The sequence below is a fragment of the Myotis yumanensis genome, unplaced genomic scaffold (assembly GCF_028538775.1).
Source record: "Myotis yumanensis isolate MYYU_CA2020_CCGP unplaced genomic scaffold, mMyoYum1.0.hap1 SCAF_2, whole genome shotgun sequence".
NCBI classification, from domain to species: domain Eukaryota; kingdom Metazoa; phylum Chordata; class Mammalia; order Chiroptera; family Vespertilionidae; genus Myotis; species Myotis yumanensis.
Window position 1 is genome coordinate 186,342,222 of NW_027223753.1, and position 20,661 is coordinate 186,362,882.

The 20,661-nt window shown below is 40.2% G+C and overlaps 1 protein-coding gene and 1 non-coding gene across 3 annotated transcripts in view; both read left to right on the plus strand.

Annotated features, from left to right (window-relative positions):
• Positions 1-20,661, plus strand: part of SLC7A14 (solute carrier family 7 member 14) — a 107,655-nt gene that overhangs the window by 20,641 nt on the left and 66,353 nt on the right. The window contains exon 1 of one of the 2 annotated variants that reach the window (XM_070406811.1): positions 12,162-12,236. The exons of the other annotated variant lie outside the window; for it this stretch is intronic. The gene's annotated coding sequence lies outside the window, so the exon portion shown is untranslated. Of the gene's footprint in view, positions 1-12,161; positions 12,237-20,661 lie in introns of those variants that run through there. 2 annotated transcript variants of the gene reach the window in all.
• Positions 19,237-19,343, plus strand: LOC139004519 (U6 spliceosomal RNA). Its single transcript, XR_011470399.1, has one exon. It is a non-coding gene; the product is annotated as a U6 spliceosomal RNA (small nuclear RNA).

The following is a 20,661-nucleotide window of genomic DNA, read 5'->3' on the forward strand; positions in this document are numbered from 1 at the left end:
CAGAAGGAAAAATTCCTTTTTAATTGTAGGATTCTGCCAGCAAAGTAAATGCAATAGTTTCAAGTCTCTTTGACACCATAGCAAAATAAACTTAGAAATTTTTTTTAAAAAGAAAAGAAAACCCACAAACCTGGAGAAGATATATTCAATGCATACAACTAATGAAAGATTAATATACATCATGTGTATTTTCAAATTTCTACAAACGTATAAGCAAAGAACAAACAACAGTAGAAAATGTGCAGTGGTGAGGAACAAGGAATTCACAGAAAAGGAAACCCGTATGGTCAAATAACACATGAAAAGACCTACTCAGCTAAATGAATAATCAGATACAAATTAAACCCATTGAAGCGAGTTCAAACCTATCATATAAGCAACAGTTTTGAAGTCTATAACACTAGTTGTTCATGAGGATGTGCAGAAACAAGAAGTCTTACACGTGGCTAGTTGAAGTATACACTTCTCCAACCACTTTAGAGAGCAATTTTGGCAACATCTAGTAAAGTTTGGCAATATCTAGAAAAATTGCTAAGTCCCCAGCAACTCCATCCGCACACATGGAAGGAGACATATAGTATACAGCAAGGATAGTCACTGTGGCATTGTTTGTATTCATAGTGAAAGAGAAACAATCAAACTGCCAGAAATAGGCCAATGGATGAATGAATTAGTATTTTCAGACACTAATATACTCGAGTTAAAATAGAATATCTAGATCTAGAAACAGATAAATCTCAAAAGAAAAAATTGAGTGAAAAGGTTAGTAATACATTTAAACATTTTAAACACATATCAAACAATAATCTATGTGGCTTCAACTTCTGTGATGAAAAAAATAAATTTTTTAAACCTCCATGGGAATGATGCATACCATCTCCAGGACAGTGATTACCTCTATAGAATGTCAAAAATTCCCAAAGAGGTGCGGAAAGGAGAAATTTTATTCAAGTGAACAGTTTGCAAGCCATGGAGACACAGTCTTTGGTGGAAAACCAAAAGTACCTTCACTGAGACAAGGAGGAGGCTGTCTTTCAAAGAGAAAGTTTTTGCCCAGTTTCCCAAATTTGGTCCATTTTATACAAATGAGGTTTTCAAAACACACATTTCTGATGGGACTGAACTGTGCAGTTGTGATTGTTTGGTATCATGTGCTTTGATTGGTTGGTAAAAAGGCAAATGAGGATGTAATGGTGCCCTTCCGATTGGATGGGCCAGGTCTCAGTCCATTGATCACAAGAGGAGACCAGGAACTTCCTTACAATGGTTGACTCAAGCAGAAGGAGCAGTATAGGAGTTTGAAAGCTTAGTTTATGGCTTTTTCCAAAATGCAAAGTGCATGGGATATTTGTCAGCCATAGCTGCTAGACTCTGGTTATCAATTTGGCCCTTTTAATCACAATGAATCCCTTTAGACCAGCCGTGGGCAAACTAAGGCCCTCGGCCAGATCCAGCCCGTTTGAAATGAAAAAAACTGAAAAAAAAAAAGACCGTACCCTTTTATGTAATGATGTTTACTTCGAATTTATATTAGTTCACACAAACACTCCATCCATGCTTTTGTTCCGGCCCTCCGGTCCAGTTTAAGAACCCATTGTGGCCCTCGAGTCAAAAAGTTTGCCCACCCCTGCTTTAGACACATGTCTCCTCGGGATTCACAAGAGAAAGAAGGAAGAGAGGAGAGTGGAGAGCCTTAGCTATTAACTGGTATCTTTTATTTCCTTTCAGAGAGAACGAATGCAAACATGTTAAAGAGAAGTGGCTATAATAGCGCTTTCTATATTTTTGCCTATTCCAAAATCTTTCATAATTTAACTTTTTTAATATTTGCTTTTAGAGAAGCGGCATTGTGCCTGGCCCCATATCAGAGCAGCAAGATGGCCTTGGTAAGGTCAGGGGGATTAAAATGTTCCCAACAATTCTGAAAGAGAGTGGAGTTCTGTGGAGGTTACAGTTTCATGACAAGAGCTAAAGAATAATAATACCATCAGCCCACGCAGGCAGGACTCTCACACACCTTGACCAACCCAATCCGAATCATGCTTGTTTCTTCAGGATGAGATCCTGGCAGCTCAGCCACCACCAGTGCTTTTTAATGGAATGAAGTTCTTCCCAGTTACAACTGAGCCCAATGAATGACTCAGGACCGAGAGAGGTGGCAAAGCCCCAGCCAGTCCTTCTCACCTCTGAAATGCCGGTGGACTGAAGGGTTTGGGTTTAATCTAATTGTTAATTACATATTGTGTGAGACTAAAGGCCCACTTAATAAAACCAACCTCAGTATGGTTTCCCAAATTCAAGAGAGAAAGAAAGAGAAAGGGAGAGACAGAAACTCTGTATGTTGTTAGTTTAGTCTATTTGCTTGTTTTTTAATCCAGGTATTAGAATTTGTAATTAAAAAAAAAGATCTATGGAATTTAATTAGAACATGGATTAATCAAGATCCCTTTTTTAAATAGTGCAAGCTAATGAGAGTTCAGGGATTTAAAAAAAGATTTGGCAGAGAAAAATAACTAAAAATTACTCTGGGAATGCTACATGTCCTACATAAAAACAATTTAAAAGCTGGTATAACAGTAGGTAATAAATTATAAGTCTTCTTACTTTGTAAATTTTTAGAATGATAGTTAATTATTTTATAGTAACAAAAATTTTAAGGGACCAATTTGTTCTACTGATTAAGAGGATTATATCTTTTCTGGTACCCAGAAGACAATCTTACAATTGGCTAAGAAATCAGTTTTAATTTAATAACAAGCCACCTCTCTAAAATATAAAATAATCATATTCTATATTTTCCCCCTGAACACATTTAGAAGTTGAAACAACGCCTTGAAACCCCTGTTTAAATGGGGCCTCTCATCAGTATCAATCCTGGCAATTGGCAAGGACATATTAATAATTTTGTGAGGTACAAGTTTAGAAAGCACTGTTTGTCTTCTGTGGGGTTTATGGAGACAGTTTTCATACAGTTAGACTCCTATATAAACCTCCCAAGACAGTCACTGACTCAGGCAGCTACTAGCCTGAAATCAACAGCTCAGATCCTTCATGGGAGCAGGGCCACACACAGGGAGAACTATTTATACCAGGACTAAGCACTGTTATAACAGGGAGGAATTGCCACTCCTTCTGTTTAAGGTGCACGAAGAAGCTTAAACAAGCCATTCCCATACTATAACCTTATATTTATAGCCAGCGAAAAAGCCCCGTCATTGAAATCCAACTTTGTAATTCTCCATTCAGAATGACACCGTAGGCAAAACATCATGTTTATCTCTGCCATTTGACGTTTTTCATAGGAAGTGGATGTGAATTTTATTTGATTTCCAGCCACACCGTCTTATTACTGTGCTATTCACATCGACCAGAGGGATCTGAAAATAAAACTGGCTATTTGCCCAGATACCTCGGTGTACAAAACACAGCAAGCTAGAAGTAGAATGGGGATTTAGAACTTGAGAATTATAAATCTGAGAGGAAATTTATGTAGTCAATCCCTCCCACACCACCCTATTATTTTTTAAATTTTATATTCTAAACACCAAGGCTTTGGCTGCCCTGCCTGAACTGGACTGCTGCACTTTCCCATGGCTTTAGCCACAGGACAGGGAAGTACTGACATGACCCAGGGAAGCTCCTGTACTCCAGTGAGTAGTACAGCCCAATTTCCCGTGGAGAGTCAGGATGGACCAGCCCAGCCAATACAGTACCCCCTCCCTTCCCTTTAAAAAAAATAATTTTATTTAGTGTAGTTGGTTTACAATCGTATATTGGTTATATCAGTTTCAGAGGTACAATATAGTGATTCAACATTTTTATGTCTTACAATGTGATTACTCCCACTAATTCTAGTAATCATTTCTCACCATGTAAACTTATCACAATATTGTCCTATATAATAAAGAGCTAATATGCTAATTAGACCAAACAGCAGAACCACCAAATTTTGTGCATCAGGCCTCTAGTTGACTATATTCCTCTAGTTGACTATATTCCCCTTCACTTTTTCACTCATCTCCCCTTCCTTTCTGGTAACCATCCCTTTGGTTTCTGTGTCTATGAGTCTGTTTTTGTTTTCTTTTGTTTGTTTGTTTTAGATTCTACATATAAATGAAACCATATGGTATTTTCTTTCTCTGCTTGATTTATTTCACTCAGCTTAATACCCTCTAGACTAAGCATATCAAACTCACAGCCTGCGGGCAGCATGCCTCATTTATTTTGCCCATGTTAGCCTTTGAGTTTGACATGCTTGCTCTAGCCCCACCCATGTTGTTGCAAATGGCAAGATTTCATTCTTTTTTATTGGTGTATAATATTTCAGTGTGTGTGTGTGTGTTTGTAAATATGTGTGTGTATATATATTACATTTTCTTTATTTATTCATCTATTACTGGACACTTAGGTTGCTTCCATGTGTTGGCTATTGTAAATAATGCTGCAGTGAACATAGGGCTGCAAATATCTTCAAATTAGTGTTTTCATTTTCTTTGGGTAAATACCCAGAATTGGAATTGCTGGTCAAGTTACTAACTAACTATTTTTAGTCTTTTGAGGAATCTCCAGTTTGTTTTATCCACATCCTTGCCAACACATGTTATTTGTTGACTTCTTAATAATAGCCATTCTGACTAGTGTGAGGTGGTAACTCATTGTGGTTTTGATCTGCATTTCTCTGATGATTAGTGATGTTGAGCATCTTTTCATATTCCTGTTGGTCATCCCTATGTCTTCTTTGGAGAAATGTCTTTTCATGTCCTCTGCCCATTTTTCAATTGGATTGTTTATTGTTTTAATGAGATGTAGGAGTTTCTTATATGTTTTGGATATCCAAAGCTATAATTATTAAAACAGTATTGTACCGGCCCCAAAACAGACACATAGATAAATGGAACAGACTACAGAGCCCAGAAATAAACCTTTGCTTATATGGTCAACTAATCCATGACAAAGGAGGTAAAAATATACACTAGATTAACAGCAGTCTCTTTAACAAGTGGTATTGGGAAAACTGGACAGATCCATACAAAAAAAATGAAACTAGACCACTCTGTTACACCACACAAAAATGAACTGAAAAAGGGCTTAAAATTTAAATGTAAGGCCTAAAACCATAAAACTCCTAGAAGAAAACATAGGCAGTAAACTATTTAACATCAGCCTGAGTACCTTTTGGATATGTCCCCTCAAGCCAGGGAAACAAAAGCAACAATAAACAAAAAGGACTTCATTCAGCTTCTGTATACTGAAGGAAAGCTTTAACAAAACAAAAGACAACCTACTGAATAGGAGGACATATTCACAAGTGATATATTCAATAAGAGGTTGATATCTTTCCTTCCATTTTGATTCAGAGGCATGAGTCTTGCCCAAGATTAGAAAACTATTAGTAAGAAAGGGAAGACTAGAATTCAGGGCTCTTGCCTCTCAATAAATAGTAATAAACATTTACTGATACCATCAACTTGCATTTTCTAAACAAGCTCCATGGAGCATCTCATTTAATCCTCACAGTAATACTTTTAGGGAACATGCTAGTATTTCCCTATTTTACAGAAGAAAAAAAAAACAGATGTAGGAGCTCAAGTTACAAGATCACATGGCTGGCCAGTGACAGAACTGAGATTTGAATGGAGGTACTTAGAGGCCGATCTCCACTCTTATCCACCAGGTCACACTTTCTTCTGTTCCACATCCCTCATCTAATGACATTTGCACTACACAGACGAGAGCAACTAAACATGAGATCTCTGAGAACTGGGGCCTTATCCCCCTCATCTCCTGCCCCAGCACCCAGGAGAATGCCTGACACAGAATCAGCACTTGTTGATAAGGTTTTTATAAATGAGATTGAATTTCTCTAGGTAACGAAATTAGGCAACTCCAGATGCACTATTCCTAAAATCAATATGGAATTACATAACTCAGAGACAGTTTCAAATGAAGGCTGATTGAAAACTTTCTGGCTTGAAGCCATAATATTTTTAAATAAGAGAAAGGTTGGTTTGTGGGTTTGTCTGGGTTTATTGCTTTAGCAATTCCAAGGTGCCTGGACTGTGATAAGCGTTTACATATATTATTTTATATAATTGCTCACAACAACCCTGTAAGATAGGTGCTGTTATTAGTCCCAGTTAACACATGAGAAAACTAAAGCTTAGAGACCTGTTGTAAGTTTCCCCGAGATCACACAGCCAGTAAGTGGTAGAGGCAGGGATGTCTCTAAGTGTACACTTTATATTTATAACCATAGTATGTGTTAATCCAGCCATTTGACCTTTCCCCCCCCAAAAAAAATCTCTTTAGTAGTTTGTTAACATAAAGATTCATGTTGAAGACCCCCTGAACCTCAATCCAGCTGCACAGAATGAGCCTTGGGGCCCAACAGCTGGGAGGGGGATGGCACAAAGGCCATGCCACCTCAGAAAGGAGGCCAGGCCAAGCTCCCTAGAGGGCAAGGTTCTGCCCTTTCCTCTGAGATACAGGCATAAGGATCTGAGCAATGCACAGGTAGCAAACATTTATGTTCCTTATAATTATTTATATTTATAACCCAGCCCTCCCCAGCCACACTTTCTCCTTTACTGGACCCAGCTCAGCCTCTCTGCCTCTGCCAGTGGGATACCTACATCTCCCCACCCTCTCCCTGTAGACTAAGCTCAGCTGAGCAGTAGAACAGCCCATTATTATCTGGGAAAGTGGGCTCCACGTTCCAAAGGATGAACTTACCAGTGAACCCTCATACTACATCCCATTAGAAAGTCCTAGACAGCCTATACTCAGGAAAGGGACCAACCAGTTCATCCCCCCAAAAGCAGGGAATTAGTACAGAAATACCGTGAACAGAATTGTGCTTCGTAACCCACCTGGAACCCACAGGCAAGAGCAGGCAGTGTGCCCACAGGAAGGCTGGCCCAACTCTCTGACTGATTAGGACTGAGAGATGGGTGAAAAGAAAGGAATTTCTTAAGGGACCAGGAAGGCCCCAAGAGCATTCTGTCTTAAAAGAAGGTCCCATTTATTAATTTATTCCTCTGGGCACTTCCCGGGTCCTCTTTTGTTTTTTCCCTTAGTACCTTTGTTACAAAGGTTGTGATGGGAGTGAGGGAGAGCCTGTAGGCTATATTTCAGTAAGTATAATGTCAATCTGGATATAATTTACCTGAAAATTCAAAGAATTGGCTTCCTTTGATGTGTCTGTGTCTGTCTGTAAAGGGGCAAATTCAATACCTACTTCCTTTAGGTTTTCTGAGGAATTGCCTGTGTCTAGATTCTGCTATTAAAAGTACACATGCAGAAAACAGGCTTATATGGTAATTCACCATTCACTGTGCCAATGCTGAAAAAGAGGACCCATGCCTCCCTCAAAGAATAACCCTAGTATGTCAAACATCCAGAGCACAGGATGCCTAAGTGATTTATTGAAACATGTATTACAATAAGAGCTATGACAATTAAAGCCCACTATTACACAGAGCCCTGCACAATTATCCAATGTAGTCCTCCCATCTACTCTGCAAAGTAGGCATGATTTACAGAAGAAGACCTGAAATCCAGAGAGGTTAATGCCCTCTGTGCAAGGTCACACAGAGGAGAAATTGAAGCGAGGGTTGAGGGAATGCAAATATCATGGACTTCCCAACTTTCCGTATTGCCCACAACAGCTAGGCTGCAGGCCATCCTGAGCCCTGTAGGAAATCAGTGACCCAGACAGGAAATGGGTTGTGATAGCAACTATTCATGAATACCACATCCTAGATATGTTATTAGCTAAATTCTGAAGCCTTAAAAACCATAGAATGACATGTCTAAGTGATAATATAATTCAATACCTTTATTTTACAAATGAAGGAAACGGCTGAAGGAAATTGAGACACAGAAAGAGGAACTGTCTTTTAATTTAACCATCATTTGTAGTGTACCTACTATGGGCAAAACTTTTTGCCAGTTGGCACAGGATAGGCACATATTTGGTAGGGGAGATAAAACAAACACTCCAGTTATTAAAATAATAGACAGAAGAGTTATGTGGCACCATCTTCTAGGAATCTCTTCTAAGCAAACATCAATAATGTGGTTAAAGATTTATACGCAAGCAAGTTTACTTATGACAGTCAAAATTTGATAGAAACCTAAATGTCTAACAAAACCAACAATAGATGAAGGATTACAACTATGTAATGGAACATTGAACAACCATTCGAATTGTATTTTATAAGAATATTTCAGTGATCTGAGTAGTGTCTATAACATAATAAGTAAAAACAGCACAATACAATATTGTATGTACAGCTTGAACATAATTTTGGACCGTTTTGCACCAACATGTTAGTAAAAGTGGCTAATTTTAGGCAGTGCGATATAGGTAATTATTATTTTCTTCCTTTCACTCGCTGGGCTTTCCAAATTGTCTACAACGAGGGTTGTGAAAGTATAACTTTCCTAATTAGCTAAAGAAACAACATATTTTTCAAAGCACTTGGCAGCCCCTTCAAAGATTACTTTCACAGGAGCCATGTGAGAGTAACAGAGTGTATGACTGGAAAGGTAGACAAGTAAACTGCTAAGAGTGCGAACTTCATTTGTTTTGCATCAGGGAACTGTTGACGGTTCCTGAGCAAAGAGGTGATGCCCAGGGTTGGGCTTTCAGAGCAGCATCCACCACGGGGTCAAGCAGAGGCTGGTGGGGCTGTCAGCGTGGTCAGGGCAGCTGCGACCCATGAAGGCTGACGTGGGTGAATGCTGTGGGAAAGAAGGAAGGGAGCCATGCTGGAGAGGCTTCCCAAGCCTGGCGCTGGCCTTTTGTGGAGTTGGAGTAAAAGCCTTCATTCGGGGGAAGGAAATGCTGACCATCAATTAAGGTGAGGTTTCAACATAGCCCCTTGGACTTCATTCTGAATAAATGAAACACAGACATAGAAGAAAAAATGTTGAATTAATAAACTTTGACAAAATCCATTTCTCCTTCGCTTAAAAAGCCAGGAGCTGCCATCTGACTCACGGTTAATTTCATTCTGGCCATGCTGAATTACATTACTGACGTCACGGCAGTGCAGGGCAAGATGTAATAGAATCAATACTCTAATCACTCCTAGCCGTGCCCAGCACAGTCCTCGCACAGAGGGGAGCTGGGAAACTCCTCAGCATTCTTCATTTACCCTCTTCTTGCGCTTGCCCTTTTCTAATTCAGTTCTGAAATGTGCAGTTTTCCCCAGTGACTATCAGAGCCACACTGAGGAGGGGTTAAATACTGGAGAGAAACGCAGTGACTAGAAGCGTGTGCCCGCGAACATTCACAGTGCCATCTGTAGGAAGTGGACTTCGTGGTGATGGATGTTGCTTCTTTTTTATTTAGCCAGATTTCTCAATATTGAAAATTAATGTATATTAATTTTAGAAAGAAAAAGAATAATTTTAAAATATCAAATCATGCAAAATACATTTTAACAATAGCTTGGGCATCAGAGCTGTAACAGGAGGATTGGTGTCGGGGTTGAGTCCAGTGACAATGTTTGCAAACAAGTCACTTAAAGGCAGAGTTGCCACTTCAGACAAATGTATTCTCCCGACTGTTCTCTCTTCAGGTGTCCCCGCACTGTGGCTCCTTTTAGGTCCCCAGGGCTGAGCCTCGTCTCTCTATAGCCTCTGCTTATCTCCCATCGGACATTTCCACTGAATATTTCACGTGAGGCACTTGGGTTTTAACTGCCTCTTTCCTTATGGAACAAAAAGGTTTTGCCCCATTAGAGAATTTTTTAGTATTTGGAAGACTTTCTGCTGCTGCTGCTGCTGATGATGATGATGATGTTTTAAACTGGGAGCTTCCTTCCCTACCCCTGGAACTACACGAACAGACAGACCCCTGTCTTTCTTCTCAAATAGAGGCATGTGTATTATATAAATCAATAGCAATACATCTTCATGAGCTGCAAGGCTAATCAGTGTCTCCAGAGAACTGGAGAATTTCCTCAGGAAGAACTTACAGCAATGCATTCTCTCTACCAAAATTCACTGGCCCCCAACAGTGGCCAGGCAGTGCGCTTGGCAGGGAGGTGGAACCTGGGGATGCCAAGATAAACAAGGCAGGGCACTTAGGGCCAGTGGCAGAAAGAGAATCCAGCTCTTGAATTTTGGAATGATAAGGCCAGGATGAAGGTCTCCTGAAGACACTTTGGGAACTCAAGGAGGGCACCACCAGCTGGAAAAGAGACCCACAAGTCTGCCAGAGATGCTGACGGAGCTGATTCTGAGGGATGAATGTGATGTCCAAAGGGCTGCCGGTGTGCCTGATGGAGGGGCAGCACATAATGGCAAGGCCAGGTCCATAGGCCAGGTGGTGTGCAGGACAAGCTGGAGGGTATGGAGCTGATGGGCCATGTTGGAAAGTTTGAACTTCAGTTCACAGGGCATCAGGAGCCATTGAAAGTGTTCAAGGGAGGAACAGCCTGGGAGAGACATGTGTTTTAGTAATGTGGGAGATGGGCTGGCGGAGCAGAGAAAGGAATAGGTTGAAGGGTACAGAAGGTAACTTTAGAGAAGAGGCTCTCGATGGGAGCATTGCCTCCTGAGGGGTGTTCTAGATATTTATGAGTTGTTTATATTGGGAAGCACACTGGCATTCAGTCAACAGGGGCTAATAATGCTAGATTTGCTCCAATGAGCAGTAAACCATAGAGGAAGAGCCGGGAGTCCCGAAATAAACCCTTACATTTATGGGAAATAGATTTTGACAAAGGTGCCAAGATAATTACATGGGGAAAGAATAGTCTTTTCAACAAGTGGTGCGGAGGCAACTGGATATCCACATGCAAAAGAAGGAAGTTGGGCTCATCTTATATATAAAAATTAACTCAGAATGGATCAAATACTTCAATGTAAGAGTTAAAACTATAAAACTCTTAGAAGAAAACATAAGCATAAATCTTTGTGACCTTGGATTAAGCAACAATTTCTTAGATATGACACCAAAAGCATAAACAACAAAAGAAAAATGAATAAATTAGACTACATTGAATCCAAACACTTTTGCATTGCAATGATGTCATCAAGAAAGTGAAAAGACAGCCCACAGAATGAGAGGAAATATTTGCAAATCTTATATCTGATAAGGGTCTAGTATCAGGATATATATTTTAAAAACTCTTACAACTCAACAATAAAAACACAAACAACCTAATTTTTAAAGTTGGCAAAGAATGTGAACAGACATTTCTCTAAAGGAAATATACAAGTGACCAATAAGCTCACGAAAAGATACTTATTAATTATTAGGGAAATGCAAATCAAAACCACAATGAGATGCCACTTCACACTCACTAGGATGGTTATAGTAAAAGAGACAAACTGAAGTTGCTAGTTGCTCCATCCAGGTGACCTCAGCCCTGACTACATTTTGGGGTCACCTGGGGATCCCTTTGACATCACTGATGTCAGGTTCCCACCTCAGACCAATTAAATATAAATTGCTTGATACTGAAACTGTATGTTGTCATTTTTAGAAGCTCCCCAGTTGACTCAAATGGTTCTAAATGATCCTAAAGGGCTGAGAACCCCTGGGAGTCTAACTTCAAAGACCGTGGAGATCTATGCATTGTCCACCGGCATGTGATACTATTCATGGTCCTACAGCCCTTGCCACCAATACTAGTTCAAGTCCAGACTTTAGGGAGAAAAAAATTGGACTAGTGAATGCTGATCCATATCATCTTCTGGAGCCAGCTGTCCATCAGTGTGAGGGGCCTCCCCTACGATTGCACACCAGGGAACAGCATGGTTTGACAGTGAGATTGCTCTGGAAGGTGGGTTGGGAGTAGCAAGAACTTCTATTTAAATAGAAGTACAATGCTAGAAATCATATTTTGAGAAATTATGAAATGCCTGCTCCTTACTCCTTTCTCCTTCTCTGTTCATATCACCATGTGAACTAATTCCCTCCAAATGAGTCAGTGGAAATAAGAACACTAATTTACATCAAGGTTCTGGATTTCTAAGTACTATCAGGTTGGCCATACCTCATTTAAGATCCAAGACATCCAGAGTACGTCACAAGGGGATTAGGAGCATCGAGGAGACCTAATCACAAATGCCCTTTCTCCCCATTTTTTCAGCGTCTTAAAAGCATCCTCTTCCCAAGCTGCTTGCCAGCAGACTCCTGCTTTCCAGGTCACTGGAAATACTGGCACGCTGCTCTCCACCAGGAAACATTAGATTCTGCCTCCTCTGTCTGGGAGCTGGTGAGTCTTCATCTCCAGATAAGACAGCGATAGTATTTGGTGATCAGATGGGCAGGCTGCTATCTGACAAAGTAACAGCATTTCTTCTCTTCTAATGCCAAAAAGGATTGCCTGGGTGCTTTAAGCCTGGTGCACCCGTTTTTAAATTTGGTTTTCTGTTGTTGTTGAACAGAGATCTGTTTTCTCTGTTCATGCTCGATGATTAAAGTGAGATTTCCTACTCGGATCAGTTCTAAGTCACTAAAGGAAGGTAGAAGAAAGGCGAATCAATTAAAATGTGAATAGTTGTTGAGAGGTTACTGGGCACAAGAAACTGTGCTTGGCTCACCAGGGGTTAATATAAGATTGGTTTATTCAAAGCCATGCTTAAGAAAAAGTGACAGTCTCCCAAACCATAAATAATTTTGTATTTTTTCTTTAAAAATAGTATTAGCTAATGTGAACCTAATTGAAAGAAGTTTGGGGTGGGGGTGGAGGGGAAGCTGTGGAAATGTCAAATTAAATAATAAAATGTGAAGTAGATAAAACTTTAGTGCTTTTAACCAAAGGCTGTTTTGATTATGCGGCATATATTTTGTTCCCAAGGATGGAAGAATTGTGGTAGATTGGAGGGAAGAATAACCGAGAGAGACAACAAAAGAACAGTTTGAGATAAGCCCTTAACAATGTTAAGAATGAGTACACCACCTACTACCAAGTTATGCTGTTCCACTTTGGTCAGTTAAGCTCTGCTGGGCCATGCCACATCCCCCACACATGTAGCATGACGTTTTGCCACTAAGTGCTGTTCTACTGTTACTGCATTAATAATAGAGGAAGGGAAAAAGAGACTTCGATAGGGTGAAGGAAGAAAGATATGCTTTCTGATCCTGTTTGGAAAGAGATGAAGAGCCAGGAGAATGGATGGGTTGTAGGGAAGAAGGCTGGGATAGGTGCAGCTCTGACAACCAACGCATGTGGCTTTAGAACCTGACATCCTGGCATGTCCACATTCTAGTTTTAGAGCCTTGGCTACATCCCCCAAATTCTCTGACACCCAGTATCCTGTCCTATGAAGGATACCACCGCCATTCTAAAGTTATTTTGGTAGTTACTATGCACAGACTTGACAGCTGTGTTGTCTGGTATAATAGCCACTAGCCATGCAAGGCTATCTAAATTCAAATTAATTAAAATTAAATAAAATTCAGCTCTTCGGTTGCACTAGCCACATTTCAAGTTCTCGATAGCCACATGTGTCTATGGCTACCGTACTGGACAGCACAAGAACATTTCATCATCACAGATAACTCTGCAGTACTGGGCTGCTCTAGATGGTCCACCGCCCTGGAGTTACACTGCCTGGGTTCAAATCCCAGCTCTGCCACTTAGTAGCTGTGTCACTTTGAACAAATGCTTTGACTACTCTGTGCCCTCTATTCCTCATCTTTAATTTGGAAGTAGTTAAAAGTAATATTTCCCTCACAGGGTTGTTGTAAAAATAACATATATAAATCAGTTAAAATCATGCCTGGTACATAGTAAGCATCTTGTAAGTGATGCAACTTTTCAGTAAAGGTTACCCAAGATAAGATATGGGCAGCATCTGGCACATAGGAGAGCATGAGTCAATATTTCTACCTCAGATGTGCAGACATAGAAGACAGAGGAAAACACTCTTTTTTATGCAGTCCTAGAGGCCTGGTGCACAAAATTCATGCATGGGTAGAGTCCCTAGGCCTGGCTGGCGATCAGGGCCAATCAGGGCCTTCCTTCCTCCCCCTTGCCCTCCCTCTTGCTGCCAGCTGCCGGCCGGGGCCTTCCTTTATTCTGTGCCACTCCCTGGTGGTCAGTGCACATCATAGCAAGTGGTCAAACTCCCAGACAGTCAAACTCTTGAGGGGACAATTTGCATATTAGCCTTTTATTATATAGGATGATTTGCATTTTAGATATTTAACCATTTAACATATCAGCTTTTAGCCTCATAATAAAAGATTCCCTCTTAGTCTATTTTGCCCTTTATCTACTTACAACAGAATGAAACCAAGAGTTCAAACTAATAGGGCACTGTTTCAGTCCTGCGATGTGCCTCAAGAAGAGTTCACTCCTTTTTATTTGGTGATTTCTCACTAACAAAACGCAATGGGGGGCCTGGCCAGACTCAGACCATAAGCAGGAAGGATTTATACTGTCAGCACTTGCCTATGGTAGATGGACCCAATTAAGCATCCTCAAGCCCAGACTCTGAACACAGAGGGTTATTTGCTGGAATAGCCTTCAGTTGTCAAAATATAATATGCAATTTGGCCCATCCCCCTTACCATCCCACTTGGTTCTAGAGAGATTGTGTGCATTAAGAATAGAGGTCCATGAACTCATGGATCTCATTGATACAGAACATAGTAAAGTAAGTTCTCCTGGGGCTGATTCTAAACATTGGGCATCATGGCCAACTCTTCCAGAGGAGGCATAAAAAAAATAGGTGAGATCTGGGCTGATGTCTTCTGAGGAAAAGGAGGAGGTCAATGGCAGCAGTCTCAGACAGGCCACTCCAAGCATGGGTCAAAGTATAAAGATGACCAAAGAGTCCAGATGAACCTGAAAGTTTATAAACCATTTGACCCTTTGCCTTAAAGCATATTTATATTCTTGTTCATATTTGTCAAGCTGATTCTCCTTTTTTTTCATGTTGAACTAAATAGCATTTAGTCTCTTTTTCCCCTTTAGACCACTTTTTCAGCAAAGACATCCTAGTATCAGCATAATGGTTTCTTGATGTTGACTTATACTGTCTAACACATGTCACATCTAAATATCATTGTGATTCCACTTAATAGTAGATACCATATTAAGAACTAAAACTGTACCAGCAGTGAGAATCTTACGGAGGATGTGTTATTCCTTTTAAAATTCCATTATACTGAAAAAGAAAAAAATCACAGTAGCTTATTCCTAAAAGAATGATAGGAGAGTTCCATGTAACTTGCATATGACATAGACACACAAACCATGGCCCTCACTGCTGTAAAAGGAAATGAGAGTGAGGAGGACTTGGACAACTGTGTTGAATGCCTCTGGCAGGTGAAGTGAGAGAGATGAGGGTTTTAGCACTTTAGTGCATTCATTGAATTTAGCAACAAGGAAACCATTGACCTCAGCAAAAGAAGGCACATGCTCATTATTCTGGGATCTTTTGTTTTGTTTTGAAAAAAAAATTTTTTTTCTAATTTTAAAGGAATACATGCTGACCACAAAAAAGATGAATATAGAAATCATTCCTAAATCCACCATACATAGATCCATACTTTTAATATTTTAGCACATGAATGAAATTGGATCATATTTCATGCACAATTCTATATTCTTTATTGTTGTAGTAGCTTTAATTTATTATATCTTGAGTAGTTTTTATGTCCACGAATATTATTTTGGAACAATATTTTAATGTTTGCTTACTATTCTATTCTTTGAATGCTTTATAGTTTATTAAACTCTGTTTCTATTTTTGAACACTTAGGCTGTTTCCAATTTTTACCATTATACATAAAACTGCAGAGGATATCCTTGAGAAAAAACTTTTTTGCACCTCATTATTTCCACATGATAGGTTTACTTTCCAAAAACATGTATGTCAGTTCACAGTCCCTCCACCATCAGTGTACGGAAGCATCACTTCTTTGACCCCCTCCTCAGATGAGTATTTTTATTTTTTTGACCTTTGCCATATTAATAAGAGAAAATGTCCCCTTTTGTTTGGCATTTCTTTGAATACTTGTGATAATGGACATATTGTTCCATTCTGTTAACTATTTATATTTGCATTAACAGTTGCACCTTAGTGTGCTCTGTGAGGAATACATTTGAACTTAAGAACTTGCAATCTGGGAAATTTTTAACTCAGCAGCTTGGAAGCAAGCACTTTTCAGTTGAATAGCTTATAGGCTGGAAATTCCTTTAGAAGTCCCCAAGTGAAATCTGGCATTTCTCTGTGACTTAGGGCTGTTGGCTTTCAGATTTCCTGATGAAATGGCTTGACGATAGTCGAAGAAACCTGCCTCTGGAGAGGAATTCTCTGGGCTGTGAATTCAGAGTGTACCCCGGGGGCTTGAGGCTCACAGATCCTGTGTAGGTGCCTTCCTCAAAGTAGACTCTGAAGCTAGAAATGAAGGGGGCAAAGCAGAGCTCCATTTTTCAAAAACGTATTACATTCTTAGGCTGTCAAAGTCTGTGATTTCGGAGATTTTTATTACTCTAATTGGGTAAAAGACTATTTGAGGTCTCCAAGGAGCTACATGGAATATCTACATCAAAAAGTACTACATGAGATGTCTACATCAAAAAATACAACTCTAACCTTAACTAAATTTTAATAATTTCAGATTAAAGATTTTAATACTATAATATTGTGGATGTTTAATGGTCTTCCCTTGAGTTAATGAATATAAAAGGATCAAAAATATATAGAGATGATTTATTTATAGTTAGAGAAAATGTTTAATTTCCCAACGGGAAATTAAATGCATAAAAGCATTCAGTGAAAATAAAGAGTTTTCTCATTTGTAAAATCTGAGACTTGAATCAAATGATTTCTAAGGTTCTGTCTTCTTTGATTTTATACACAAAGAGTAATTAACAAAGGAAGTCATCTTACATTGCAATATATGTTTCAAGATAGCAGGGATTATTACAAACTGTGATTGCAAATGATATCTTTTATAAAGAAATATTTTATGCCTAGTACTCTGTTTTAGTTCTATGGAGAAATTGTTTTTCTACAAATACTTGCTGGTTACCTACAGTGTACTAGTCTCTGCTGTGATCACTAGGGAGTCAGCAAAAAAACGACACAGACAAAATCCCTACCTTCAAGGAGATTACAGTCTAGAGCAGGGGTCCTCAAACTATGGCCCGCGGGCCACATGCAAATACAAATATTGTATTTGTTCCCATTTTGTTTTTTTACTTCAAAATAAGATATGTGCAGTGTGCATAGGAATTTGTTCATAGTTTTTTTTTTAAACTATAGTCTGGCCCTCCAACAGTCTGAGGGACAGTGAACTGGCCCCCTGTTTAAAAAGTTTGAGGACCCCTGGTCTAGAGGGAGGATACAGACAATGAAAATATAAATAAATGTCAAATGGTGGTCAATTACTCAAAATATAGAAGATGATAGATGATGATTGATAGATGATAGATAGATAGGTAGATGATAGATAGATAGATAGATAGATAGATAGATAGATAGATAGATAGATAGATAGATAGAACATGAGGGAAGGAGAATGAAAGACAAGGAAAACTGTTAGCTTAGCTGGTACAGGAAGGTCTCCCTCCACAGAAGTGACATTTCTGCTGAGATCAGAATTATGAGAAGGCGAGAGTCATGCAAAGACCTGGGGCAAGAGATTCCAGGTAGAGGAAACAAGTGTGAAGTGTCTGAAATAAGGAAGAGCCCTCTGTGTTTCACGAACCAAAAGGAGGTCAACATGCTGAACCAAGAGGAATGGTGGTGGGAGATGAACTTGGAGATGAAGTAGACACCATAACGTGTAGTGCCCTGTAGGCTAGAGTAAAGAATCAGGATTTCATTTTCTTTGTGGTATAAAACCATTTGGAGGGTTTGAATGAGATCCTAGCCTATGAGAGTAAAACAGTCTGTGAAAGGCAATTTAATACATACTGAGTTGGGGGTTCCATAGGAAATCAGAGGAGAGGAGGCCCAAGTAGTCAACACGCCTGATACCATGCAGAGCCCTGCGATCTTGGACCTGGGGTCAGTGGGAGAAAAGAGTGGGAGGTGAGGTCAGGCTGTGAGTTCCTCCCTGACTTGGGTGCTAGAGGAGAAACGTGGTACTTCAGTGCTGAATAACCAGATCTCTGGACAAGCTTCTCTCACTTCTCTCGCTGAGTAGACATTCTCGCTGGTACACGTTCTCTTGAAAGTGTTTTCTGGCAAATAAATAAACAGATGATATTCTCAACCCCGGGAGTGATGACAAACAGGGAAGCAGAATGGGAAATGTTTTTTAAGCAGAAATATTGTCCCAGACTAGGTAAAAATCAATCCTCCTAAGGTGTTTTTTTTAAATTATTTATTTCAAGCAAATAAATTTAAGATGACTTCTTACTGTTTTGTTCAGCTTGATGTCAGAATTGGGTGAATTTTGGATTTATTCTGGTTGTTAAAGAAAATCAATATTTATATCTTTACAGAATTAGGTGTGGAAATACAGGAACGAACACAACAGAGTTTCTAAGTTTATCCCTCAGATGCATAGACTTCTACTCGTTCCAGAAAAAAAAAAAAAGCCTCAAAAACAAAATACAATTGCTTTGCCTAGTATATAGCATGGGCTCAATGAGATGAGTTATATAATGGTCACAGCTATTCACATCCTCCTTTATAAGAAAAGAATATAACCTGGCCCTTTGCCATGTGACTAAAATGCCTTCTATGGGAGGGGTATGCAACCCAGCCCATTAACTAGGGGCTTGGTCATTTGACTTACTTTAGCCAATGGAAAGTCTGTGGAAATGCCACTTCCACCAGAAGCAGAAGAGGCATTGCTCATTCCCACCAGTCCTTGTTCTTGGCCTGAGCCAGGAGAGAACCACACATGTCAGGTAGGACCTGCCCTCCAGTCTGAATCCAGAATGAGCAGACATGTGGAAACTCGAAGTCCAGACTGACAAAAAGACCTGAAGCCACTCCACAGCCTGGAGCAGAGTCACGGCAAGAGATAAATGTCATTGTTGTGACTTATGAAATTTGAGGTTGTTACTACAAAAGCTGATTAAAGCACTCAATAACTTAGAAACAAAGAAACAACAAGCTTTGAAAAATTAATTGGTATGATCTCTTTTGCATAGCTACTCAGTTGTCATAGATTCAAACTCGCCTTTAAAGACATTCCAAGCAAACCAAAGCCAGCTGTATCTGAGATTCCACATGCAATATAAATGGACTAGCAGTTATTACATTGTTAAGTAATATGGTGGGTGATAAAAACATACCTGAGTGTTCGCTCTGGCAGCACATATATTAAAATTGGAACGATACAGAGAAGATTAGCAGGGCCCCTGTGCAAGGATGATACACAAATTCATGAAGCGTTACATATTTAAAAAAAGAATAATAACACTTGAGATGTGTTTGACCTATCAAACACTTAGCAAAGATATAACTGGGGAGATCAGTAATCTGGGAAATCAGAAACCCTGGCTTTTAAGCCAATTGTATATTGGAGTGAATTTGTCAGGCACCAACATTGTATGACTTAAGAGTTTGCCCGTGTGCGCACACACACACACACACACACACAGCAAGACATCTTCCCAACCACTCTGTCATGGTCCAGAAATGCTAAACATAATAAACTGCGAGCTGCCCATGTACAAATCAGAATGTGATTGGACTAGAATCTGAAACATGTAAAACACTGCTGGTCACTGAAGAACTGAAGATGTTTAGTCTGGGAAAGATAAGACTCCAAGAGATACGTCAGTTGTCTGCAAAAACTTAAAGGCTTTTCCTGTAAGCAGATTAGCCCTCATTTGTACAGATACAAAGAGCAAAACAGGGCACAACAATAGAGAGTTCCCAGGCCACAGATCTCAATTCAATTTACTAGGGTGCTTTGTTAGGGCTGGGCAGACCCTGAGATTCAGACACACCTGACCTGTATCTGACCACCAGTGTAAGGTCAGCGTGACTGACAGGCCAGGACATCCACAGTGAGGGCCACAGACGAACACAGAGCCTTATCTGGCAAGCTCAGGAGGACTAGAAGAGAGACAGAAGCAAGGACCTCAGCAGAGCCTCTGCCATCAAAGGCTCCGGCTGAGTGAGCCACAGGTACGAAGGTCAGAAGGGGGTCATGCTTTCAGGGATACAGTGATGACTATAGGTGAACCCACCATGTCCCAGCCACCCAATGGTGTGTGTGCATCTTGGGTAGAAAAGCCAAGAGTATAGAAGAATGAGAGGAGGTATAACCCCCAAGGGCCCAAGCAAATCTGCTGAGATGCCTCTTTGGATAAAACACAGGGAGGGAGAATGCCACTCTCTGCAAACGTGGGGAGGGTGAGGATGAGTCCCAGGCAGTGAAAATACCAGGGCGTTCAGAAGAAACTCAGGGGAGTTTCAGCAAAGAAAAGCCCTGGATAAGGACTGGGCAGCAGGCCAGGGGTCCTCTGAGAGCTGCCTATGGAGGCAGAGGTGGCGGGAGAGGATGTCAGCAGCAGCGGACCAAGAGACCTGGTCAGGTGCCAGAGCAGAGTAGTTTGAGCTAATGCTCCCATAGCACTCACACACGCTGTGCCAGGCCCTGGGCTGACAGCTTCACACGGATTACCGCCTTCACTCCTTACCACCACCTGTGAGCTAGGTACCCTTACTATCCCATCTCATAGATGGCAAAACTGGAACATATAGAGGCTTTGC